Source organism: Rhinopithecus bieti, unplaced genomic scaffold (assembly GCF_001698545.2).
Source record: "Rhinopithecus bieti isolate Rb0 unplaced genomic scaffold, ASM169854v2 scaffold_44212, whole genome shotgun sequence".
In the NCBI taxonomy this organism is placed as follows: domain Eukaryota; kingdom Metazoa; phylum Chordata; class Mammalia; order Primates; family Cercopithecidae; genus Rhinopithecus; species Rhinopithecus bieti.
Genome location: NW_016819633.1, coordinates 1,505,496 through 1,517,813, shown reverse-complemented (window position 1 = coordinate 1,517,813; position 12,318 = coordinate 1,505,496).

Sequence of the window (12,318 nt, the reverse complement as noted above, 5' to 3'; positions counted from 1 at the left end):
CTCTTTGCAGGCATGTAATAGCCAGCCCTCATTAAAGAGTCCAGACCCTGCGGGCTGCGAGCATCCAATCCCCCACCACATTAAACTTCCATGCTCTGAGTATGTGTTTACGGAAAAAAAATAGAAGGCTAACATGGTTCATGCGTAGCATGAAATTTCTGCTCTGCTAGGCTCTCAGGCATCTTGAAAAGTCAAATATTTAGGTGTCTGGCATTCTTATTCACTAGGAACATGATTTTAAGCTTCTTTCCTCTCTTCTTTTTCTCTTGCATTTAGCCACAATTCCATAAATGCTCCCCTTGTATTATGCTGTGGCTGCTGCCTTTCTTAAAGACAACTTTTTGCTTGGATGAATTCTGGAGCCTTCAGCGCTGAGGATTGTCCACTCTCCAATTCTCATTACTGAGGTCCTGCAACCTGCCTGCTCTGCTCACCCTGATGCAGGGCTTGACGAATGCTCCACCCTGAGAAAACTTCACATGCTCATGACTGCTGTTTTCAGTGTACTTTTGAGTGATCATGGCCTGGACAGAATTTTGTACACATTTACTAGAAACAGAAGCAACAAACCGTGTGTGTGTGTGTGTGTGTGTGTGTGTGTGTGTGTGTGTGTGTGTAACCCAGAAGCAGGTCTGGTATAAATGCCCAGACTACACCAAAGCACACTAGACAGCAACACTGGAGCTGAAATTTCTTTGTTTTTGCTTTAATTGTATATACCAAACTTCTGATTATATCACCTTGGAAAAGACAAGCTTTATTTTTTTACTTTTTAAATTTAATTTGCAATTTATTTATTTACTTGTTTATTCTTGCATACTTCTTATCAACTGTTTGTACCCATCTAAATGTTCTTTGGGATTTCTTTGAATTATCTAGCTATGCTATGCACCTCTTTTTTTTTTTTTCCCCCTGTGGCTTTATGAAGTAAATTTCTCTTCCATGATTTTAAAATCACCTAATGTAACTCTTACTCTTATTTACAATTACTCTTCTATACGATTCCATTGTATACTCTTACTCTTCTATACTCTTACTCATCTATACAATTCCATTCGTCTTACTCTTCTATACAATTCTATTGTTCCTTTTTACTCCCTCAACCCTGACAGAGAACTTCTGCATACGGAACAAGATTTATTTCAGGGGAGGATGGAGCGAACCTGGTGAAGTGATGTCAGGCATGACAGTAATAATATGCACTGCCAGGTCATTTTTCCACTTTAACAAACTGGAAGTTGATGGTTTTGGCCAGGCCTTTTCTGAGATGGTTCTAAAAAACTTGATGATACCAGGCACTGGTGACATCACTTTATTTTAGTGAATAAGCCACTTACTTAAATGTTCTTCTTGACTTTGTTTCTGAACAAACATGAATTCCTTAACTTCTTTTCTCTTGCCTGGACCTTTCCATCCCTCTTTGGAAACCATACTGAATATGAGAGAGAATCACAAACCCCCAATGCACCCAAGTAAGCACAGTGACACCCTCTCTCCCTGGATTAGCGCTTCTGCAGAGCTCGATTCATGCCCATGAACAATTGTAAAGTTCAGTTGAGGTTTGAGGTTCTCCTACTAATGAGTTACAGGCTGCAGAGAGTTGTCTTTGCTTCAGTATCTATGAAATAAGAAAAATTAGCTTCCATTGTCTCCATCACAAGGATACCATCAAATTAGTAATCTAAAATCTTCAATTTGCCTCACCCCTATGGCACAAAAGTATGAACATAGGACAAAGAATAACTGTGACCATTTTGTTTCTGAAGACTGACTTAAAAAAAAATATATCAATCCACTATGGAAAACTAGCTAATTCTCCTGACACGGACTAGAGTATTTCTGTCTGCCATGGTCTAATTCATGCCAGAGACTATTTCAGTGAAAATAAACTGATCATAAACTTTTGTTCACACACAAACACTTCTTCTGGGTCCTCATATTCGTTTTCTTTTTATCATGGTTATTACTGAAAAGACTGGAGAATTATATCCTGCTCTGCTGTCTCCATTTAACCTTTTTCTCTTCAATACTCTCAAAACCCATTGCTCCAGAGGGCACAGCTGAGAAGGGCAGGCCAGGCAAATTGGCTGGGGAGCACACACTCACCAGATCCAGTGGTAGCAGAATTGTGGGTAATGGCGGGCTTGCACAGAGCAGGGGCACAATCATACCTGAGGTCGGACGGCACTCAATAGAACTATGTGAACTGGTAGGCAATAAATTCAAGATTTATTCTAAGCAGCTTATAGATGCATCATTTCATGGGTTAGTTTGTGGCCAGCCTAGAGAGTATGTTTCTAGCATTCATTTTTTTTTTTTTTTAATCAATTGTAGAGTCTACCATTTTGGAAGATTCTATTAAATGTGAAGCAACTCACAAAAGAACAACTGCAACAGTTATGAGAATCAAGCATTTTGTTAATGAGAAAGATTAAAGAATGTTTAATGTATGCATCTTACCTAGGTGTCAGCTGAGTCATGAATTAGAGACAATTTGACTTCAGCAATAATTGAAAGCAAAAATAGGAGTAGATGAATGTTTTATCAAGAATGCTGGGAATAGTAGTATAATGAGGGTAGTTCAAAGAGCAAAGTTGGCAAAAGATGTGCCTTTGGTTGGAAATGGTAGCCACCTTCTTGACTGGGAGCCCCAAAGAAATGCTCATGGAATAATTTTCCAAATGTTAAGAAACAGCACGGACACCACAGTGAAAATTAGAGCTTTCAGAAATTAACTAAATTGAAAATTAACTAAATTAAATTAAGAAATAACTGCCATTTTCTTTGTTATTATGTTGTATTAATACCTGTTATTTGGTTTCCCATGGCTTCTAATGAGTTCCATGGAATCTAAGCTATGAGCAAAAAACATCATACCTTTTTTGGCCTAAGGAAAATCATACATTTTTTTCAAAACTAATTAGTTTTTAAAATAATGTTTGTAAAAAGTAAGTGCTAGAAGAATGGTCAGAATTAAATTATGAAATTATTTGGCTAGGTGAGTATTGCCTTTGTCAGAGAATGAATCCGTTTCTTCAAATTTAGCAGGCAGATTTGTGGTTTGGAGAAGTTGTGAGTGTCAAGTGGTCAAGGCATTCCTAAAGCTTTCTCACCATGTGTTTATAAATTTGTTTGTTAAGGAGACAATGAGGTGTCATGGACTCAGATAATTTCTCACTTATAGCAACACAGTATACTCAAAGATGTTTTCCTTGCCCCTCAGGGTCCAGAGTAGCTAGGTGGAGCCATCCCAGGCAGGTGCTAGGCACTGAGTTCAGGAGTTAGGAAACGCCCACTTTTAGAAGGAGCTGCTGGCAAACCTGGCCATCATTCCCTCTGAAGAGAGAGGTTTGGTTTTTTTGTTTGTTTGTTTTTTGAGACAGGGTCTTACTCTGTTGCTCAAGCTGGAGTGTAATGGTGCAATCATAGCTCCCTTCAGCCTCAAACTACTAGGCTCAAGGGATCCTTCTACCTTAGCCTCCTGAGTACCTGGGACTACAGGCATGTGGAATCACCCATGGCTAATTTAAAAAAACAATTGTTTTGTGGAGGCAGGGTCTTGCTATATTGCCCAGGTAGATGTCGAACTCCTGGCTTCAAGTGATACTCTTGCCTCAGCTTCCCAAAGTGCTGTGGTTACAGGCTGAGCCACCATGTTTGGCTGAGATTAGGATTTTTTTTACCCTGGAAATTAAGCAAACTCCAAAACAAACAAACAAACAGAAACAAAAAGCAAGGGGCAGAAGACTTTACCAGCTTGAAATATCTATCTGAAACTACCTTTAAAGAATCACTAACTCTAACTTCCAAGAGTGTTTGGAATGCAAAAACCCTTCTGGTGGGTGAGAAGACACATGATAATGCCAGGATTATGGAGAATTATCTCCCGACACTCTGGTTTAACAGAATACATGCACTTCAAGGCAGAAAGACCTAGGTTCAAATCCCAGCTCCAATATTTATTTCACTGCCTTTGGCAATTTACATAGACTGTCACAACACTAAGCTAAATACATGAATTGTTTCATTGTTGCACAACTCTCGAAAAGCTGAAATAAAGAACTTAGCTCAATGCCTTTCATATATTAAATTGCTAAATTTAATTACCTGCCTTCCTTGATCTTCCAAACTCATTCACCTTCTGAGACAATTCATCAAATGTACACTTTGTGTTGCTTTAGATAATAAAGGTGGGTTAGCAAATAACATCTATATTAAACAAAAACTACTTTACATATGCAAGATTTTTGTCCTAGAAAACAGACAATTATTCACTAGCTTCCCAGGCTTTGATAAGTTATTGAATCTATTTGGGTCTCAATTTTTTAATTTTAATGTAAGATAATTACACTATGATCACTGATTGCTCTTTTAAATTCTAAGCTGCATTTTCTTATAAATATTTTATCAGGTAAAGAGTAATGCCTCTTAGTTTAATTTTTTGATATTGTATTTTATTGAACTGTGGATTGTTTAAAATATTGCAGTTTCTAAAAATTTCCTTCTGCCAACAATGCAATACAGACATTCTCACAATCAAACAACCTTTTATAACCACACTTGTTTAAAAAACAGGCACAAATATACTTATTTAGGATATATTCTCTCCTCTCCACATGATATCCTTAATATGTGCACGTTTATTACAAGATTAGAGTGGTTTCAAAAAAGAACCAATCTTCAAAGATTAGCATGAATGGGAGGACAAATCAATACGTATAATCTAAAGTGACACAGTCCACATAACAGATATTTGGCATAGGATTTGTTTATATATTTGCTTTTGCATACAGGTGTCTTTCACTGGATAGCATTTCAAACAAAAAGTGTAGCCACATTAAAAGCTGCCCCGGAAAACAGGATGCTTTTCCCGCCCAACATTGAAAAGACCAGTCACTTTTGCATGCCATTTCACTCTTCAGAATAGGCCAGATATCTTACCATGATTTGCTCTGACAAATTCCACCTCTCAATTTTCCCTCAGGACTATGGTACTACTTTTATGTATAGATTTAGGAAGTATTTATCTATTATCATAAAGTTGCGTGTGATTATTAACCTATCTGATATCTAGCACAAAGTTGGACACTTTTTAAGGGCTGATTCACAGGAAATAAAGGTAAAAACCAAATTCAAGTAGATTTGCTAGAGGAGAACAATAGGTTAAATTAGAAGTTAAAAGAATATGAACTTCGGCCAGGTGGGGTGGGTCATGCCTGTAATCCCAGCACTTTGGGAGGCCAAGGCGGGAAGATCAAAAGGTGAAGAGATCGAGACCATCTTAGCCAACATGGTGAAACCCCATCTCTACTAAAAATACAAAAAATTAGCTGGATGTGGTGGGGCGTGCCTGTAGTCCCTGCTACTCGGGAGGCTGAGGAAGGAGAATCGCTTGAACCTGGGTGGTGGAGGTTGCAGTGAGCTGAGATCATGCAACTGTACTCCAGCCTGGCGACAGAGTGAGACTCCATCTTAAACAAACAAACAAACAAACAAACAAACAAAAAGCAGTATATGAACTTCTTCTGGCCTTTTGATCTACTGCGAATTAGGAGATATATGTGGGTCAGACTGCCAGAGGAGGAATTTCACCTTAAGCTGAAAGTAGGAAGTAATTACAATGGGCAACATACAAACATGTCAAAAAAAAAAAGAGAGAAATGTGATCTAGGCCATTAAAAACATGTGCTCAAGGGTTAAGCATAAATTCAAAAGATATGTATTGTACTTGTATTACATGCAAAATACTATCCCAGCTATGTCTCTCCGAAAACGGCATCAGAGAACTGAGAAAGCCAAAACCTTGGCTCAATTTTACACAACTTCTAGCTTATGGTGAACTTCAATGCCGCATATTGAATTAATCCACATACTCTTGTACTTTTGTAGCTGTGCCTTCATAGCTCATTATTTATATATAAAAAGTGATCTTACCATAAACACTAACTTGAGAACATGTTAAGGACAGTGAGATTTTGACAGCAAGGATATGTTATCCTTGTTACACATACAAATATTTGAATCCAAATTATATCAACATTGTTGATTTTTGTAAAGATTCTGAACAAAATTCTATTTACCAATTTCATTCTTGGATCAATACGGTATATGATGCTTTTAACTCATTTCCATCTTTTTCTATTTTCATTTTCACTTTACTAAAATTGTCTTTACTGTGATCAATTTTTTTTCTGTGTATATTGTACAACGAATAATTGAAAGATCACAGTCTTTTGTTTATATTGAATTTAATCAATTATGGCTTCTTCATTTTACATGCAGAGTTTCTGTGCTAATATATGTGTTTTTTCTAAAAAATCCAATTTTGGACCATTTTTGCAGATCTAAATTTTGTCAAGAATATTTTATTGTTTCATCAATTTTTTAGTCAATAACATGTTATTTTAAAGAGTTTTAGTTGTTCTCAATTATATTTTGTTCCATTTGTTTCTACTATTTCTAATTTACTTCGGGTCAGTTTTTGCAGTTCTCAGTGTTCCCATGAGGTATTTTTCTTCAGTCTGTTTTCAATTATAACAAACTTTACCATGTGCACTTTTAGTTTACCTGACTTCTACAAGTCTAATTTTTCCTGGGTCAGTTGTTACACTTCTCAAATTTACTGACAAGTGTTTCTTACATAACAGTCAAAAAAATCAAATATGTGGTGGAATCAAATTATCTTCAAGGTCAAAGCAATGGGGTCAACACTTTTTCTTTCAGTTGAGGACATGAGTAGCAAATTGGATGACAGCAATAATTCTAAATAAGATCTATTATATTCCAGTATAGTAACACGGGGTTAAGGCATATTTCAGGATAAAGACAATTCCCAGTCCCAGGCCTAGACCTTGAAATTTTGGTCTATTGAAGGGTAAGGTATTCAGTAGTTCCCAATTCATCCATGGTTTCTCAGAGGCTTCAGACTAGTGAGTTTAATTTAATGTCTTTTCAAAAACACATCTAAATTATTTCTTCCTTGGCATCACCACAATTCAGGGAGACTCATACTATAGCATAACACCATGGTTTTCAAAGAAAGACTGATATTTAGGAGAGACCAAGTAAACAATAAAACATGCTTCTAATTAAAGATGGCAAGTTGAACCCAAATTTACCTCTGCTTCTTTCCCAATTTTCACTAAACTGACAAAGGGGGAAAATATTTTAAAGGGACAAAGGCAAAAAACAAAAAAAAGGAAAGGGGAGGGATGAGTATAATAAAACTTTGGAAACTGTAAAGCAAAACTGCTAGTAGCAATTGACATAGACAGCTGAGAATGCCAAATTATAAACTAGAAAGCTAAGAGACATCAAGTTCACTCTGTAGAAACAACTTCCCTCTTCAAGGATTTGGCATTTGTAGCACCTGGGACCACTGTAAGTAAGATAAAAGTAGAACTACAACAGGAGATTTTTTTTAAGTGTTTACGAAGTAGCCAATCTTTCCAGTTACCTCCCCACCTATGTTTAGAAAATGCATATCACAGCAAAGCCTGTCAGAGACACAACAACAAGAGAGAATTTTAGATCAATATCCCTGATGAACATCGATGCAAAAATCCTCAATAAAATGCTGGCAAACCAGATCCAGCAGCACATCAAAAGCTTATCCACCATGATCAAGTGGGCTTCATCCCTGGGATGCAAGGCTGGTTCAACATACACAAATCAATAAATGTAATCAAGCATATAAACAGAACCAAAGACAAAAACCACATGATTATCTCAACAGATGCTGAAAAGGTCTTTGACAAAATTCAATAGCCCTTCATGCTAAAAACTCTCAATAAATTTGGTATTGATGGCACATATCTCAAAATAATAGGAGCCATTTATGACAAACCCACAGCCAATATCATACTGAATGGGCAAAAACTGGAAGCATTCCCTTTGAAAACTGGCACGAGCCAGGGATGTCCTGTCTCACTACTCCTACTCAACATAGTGTTGCAAGTTCTGGCCAGGGCAATCAGGCAAGAGAAAAAAACTAAAGGGTATTCAATTAGGAAAGGAGGAAGTAAAATCGACCGTTTGCAGATGACTTGATTGTATATTTAGAAAACCCCATTGTCTCAGCCCAAAATCTCCTTAAGCTGATAAGCAACTTCAGCAAAGTCTTGGGATACAAAATCAATGTGCAAAAATCACAAGCATTCTCATACACCAATAACAGACAAACAGAGAGCCAAATCATGAGTGGACTCCCATTCACAATTGCTTCAAATAGAATAAAATACTTAGGAATCCAACTTACAAGGGATCTGAAGAACCTCTTCAAGAAGAACTACAAACCACTGCTCAATGAAATAAAAGAGAACACAAACAAATAGAAGAACATACCATGCTCATGGATAGGAAGAATCAGAATTGTGAAGATGGTCATAGTGCCCAAGGTAATTTATAGATCAATGCTACCCCCATTAAGCTACCAATGAGTTTATTCACAGAATTGGAAAAAAATTACTTTAAAGTTCATATGGAACCAAAAAGGAGCCCACATTGCCAAAACAATCCTAAGCCAAAAGAACAAAGCTGGAGGCATCACGCTACCTGACTTCAAACTATACTCCAAAGCTACAGTAACCAATACAGCATGATGCTGGTACCAAAACTAATATATAGACCAATGGAACAGAACAGAGGCCTCAGAAATAACACCACACATCTACAACCATCTGATCTTTGACAAACCTGAAAAAAACAAGCAAAGGGGAAAGGATCTCCTATTCAGTAAATGGTGCAGGGGAAACTGGCTAGCCATATGCAGAAAACTGAAACTGGACCCCCTCCTTACAACTGATACAAAAATTAACTAAAGATGGATTAAAGACTTAACAGTAAGACCTGAAACCATGAAAACCCTAGAAGTAAACCTAGGCAATACCAATCAGGACATAGGCATGGACAAAGACTTCATGACTAACACACCAAAAACAAAGGCAACAAAAGCCAAAATTGACAAATTGGATCTAATTAAACTAAAGAGCTTCTGCACAGCAAAAGAAACTATCACCAGAGTGAACAGGCAGCCTACAGAATGGGAGAAAATTTTTACAATCTATCCATCTGACAAAGGGCTAATATTCAGAATCTACAAGGAGCTTCAAGAAATTTACAAGAAAAAAAAAATCAAAAAGTGGGTGAAGGACATGAACAGACACTTCTCAAAAGAAGACATTTAAGTGGTCAAGAAACATGAAGAAAAATCTCATCATCACTCACCATCAGAGAAATGCAAATCAAAACTACAAGGAGATACCATCTCACACCAGTAAGAATGGCGATCATTAAAAAGTCAGGAAACAACAGGTGCTGGAGAGGATGTGGTGAAATAGGAATACTTTTACACTGTTGGTGGGACTGTAAACTAGTTCAACCATTGTAGAAGACATTGTGGTGATTCCTCAAGGATCTAGAACTGGAAATACCATTTGACCCACTCATCTCTTTACTGGGGATATACCAAAAGGATTATAAATCATGCTGCCATAAAGACACATGCACACGTATGTTTATTGCAGCACTATTCCCAATAGCAAAGACTTGGAAACAACCCAAATGTCTATCAATGACAGACTGGATTACGAAAATGTGGCACATATACACCATGGAATACTATGCAGCCATAAAAAAGGATGAGTTCATGTCCTTTGTAGGGACATGGATGTAGCTGGAAACCATCATTCTCAGCAAACTATCGCAAGAACAGAAAACCAAACACCACATGTTCTCACTCATAGGTGGAAACTGAAAAATGAGAACACTTGGACACAGCAAGGGGAACATCACACACTGGGGCCTGTCATGGAATGGGGGGAGAGGGGAAGGATAGCATTAGGAGATATATCTAATGTAAACGATGAGTTAATAGATGCAGCACACCAACATGGCACATGCATACACATGTAACAAGCCTGCAGGTTGTGCACATGTAACCTAGAACTTAAAGTATAATTAAAAAAAAAAAGGAAAGAAAAAAAAGAAAATGCGTATCCAGCCCTATGCTTGCCTTTTGCCCCAGAAAGCAATGGGTAGTTTATTATCTGGAGAGAATAAAACAGAGGGTCTACATTGGGGAAATGCTGTACTGTCATCAAGTCCTTCCTGTATTCCTATGAGATGGGAAAAGGAGCATGCATAAGGTTACACTATGTGCATTCTTTTTAAATCATTTAATGAGGATGCCAGACATGAACATGTGTTGTGCTAGCTGCAGGTATAGTCAAGTATGCTAGCATAGATGTACAGGTACAAAGCTACTGCCTGACAACACAGAGTACATGCAGTCATGCATTCTGCTGCAACCATCCTTCATTCTGAAAGATGCCATTCATTTTAGATATAAATCAGCAATCAACCCACATAGACCTGTTGTTGCTATGATACTAACACTGAAAATTATTTACTACATTTTAAGGGATTTGTCATAGAAACAAAGTTGGAGGGGGAAGATGCATACAGAAACAAATATTCCCATATGTTAGGAAGCTACTGCTACACTTTTGTCTTTCATCCTCAAACACAATCTGCAACAGGTTAAGAACTAGGCAATGAGGCATGAAAGCACACACTGAAGCCACTTCTAACACCTACAGTTTTTCATCTGCTTTGCCCGAAGAGTTCAGAATGCAGTGTTCATTAGATATAGCTCAGGGCAAAACTGAGAAACTGAAAGTTTTCTGAATCTACCATCTTCTAGGGAACTACTGAGCCAGCTATAATTTGCTCACACCTATCTCTCCTGCATTCACCACAGCACGTACAATGTAACCTAATGAGCTTTAACTTTGTCCCCAGATACTCTTATTTATGGTTACTAACTGCTGCAATACCTTCAGGTCAATATCTGGGACAATCCAATCTGATTTTGAATCTAGATACAACATCCTATCTCTCCTTTCATCTCTTTTTCTTTTAGAAGCAGTGTAAATTACTGGCATTTGCAATGACAGCAAACAGAAATTCTCAATAGCAAAGGTATATTTTGGTTGCAATAAGAAGTAGATGTAATTTTCTTATGAGTGCTCTCATCATGAAACCCAATCTCTTTGTGTGTTAACAGTGGCACCAACACTTGGAGTATCTAACTTTCAGCATGATTGTCTCACAGGTATTGGACAATTCTTACTCTCTTCTATTAACTGGTTTCTGAAAGTATAATATGGATAGAATATAGCCAACACTTATCTCTACCAACAGGCATGCCTTATTGCCTGAAAGTAAATGTCATTTGGTGGCAAATAGGATAAATTGCATGTAACCTCGCAATACATGTGCTTGGAGTCACAGTCAGATCCCAGGTCCACCACTTACTAGATAGAGCTCAAACAAGTCGTATACATTCCCTTGACCCTGGTTTCTGCAACTGAAAAATGAGAAAGGGCCATATTTACCTCTTGGGGTTAGTGTGAAGAGTAAATGAGATCATGAAGGTACACAGATTGATAGATTATATATATTACTATATTGATATAGAAGATAATATAGACAGATTACACTAGATATAATCTCAAAAGAAACTGTTCCAGAAACACATAGTAGGTGCTTAATACCTAGTACTGTATTAGAGAAGAGCTTTGCTGTTAGATTCTTTTAAGTTGAGCTACTATTGCAGAATTACTATGTTCAGCAAAAGGTACAGAATTGCAAAATAATAAAGAAGTCAAGTACTTTCTCCTTGAACTTAGAAACCAATAATAACAAAAAGAAGAATATATTTAAAAAAAAACAAAAGAACTTGTCCTCCTTCTTCCTAACTCCTTGGACAGAGAAATCTGGGTCCACTGGGAGAATGGCTCTCACTGGCCATGTTGCTAATATGAAACATTTGTTCTTGCCAGTTATAGGCAGAAATGAATCCTTTAAATGTGGCCTCTCATCAGAAGCTGTGCCAAGCCAGTGGCATTTCCCAGGCAGCAAGTATCTCACCAGCTCCGTTTCATCTTTTAATGTCAAGTTCACTTAAAGAATCAACCTTTGGAGAGTCTCCTGTGGCCACTTGCCACCTCCACTAAAGGCCGCCTTTCTAAAGTGTTTTTTAAAAAACACAAACAAACAAACAAACAAACAAACAAAAACCCAGAGAATTATTTTCATGTTCCCCTAGAGATATGGCACTTTTGAAGTTGACTTTAGATCCAGCTAGAGATTCAGCATGATGCAGAACTTCTCTTCGTCTGCTGCTACCCTTCTGGCCCCTTGTGTTTTGGCAAAAGAAACAAAAAGAGAATGAAGATGTGATAAAGATAAAAGAGGACCTCCTTCAAGGAATCAGGAACTGATTTTTTTTTTTTTTTTTTTTTTTTTTTTTTTTTT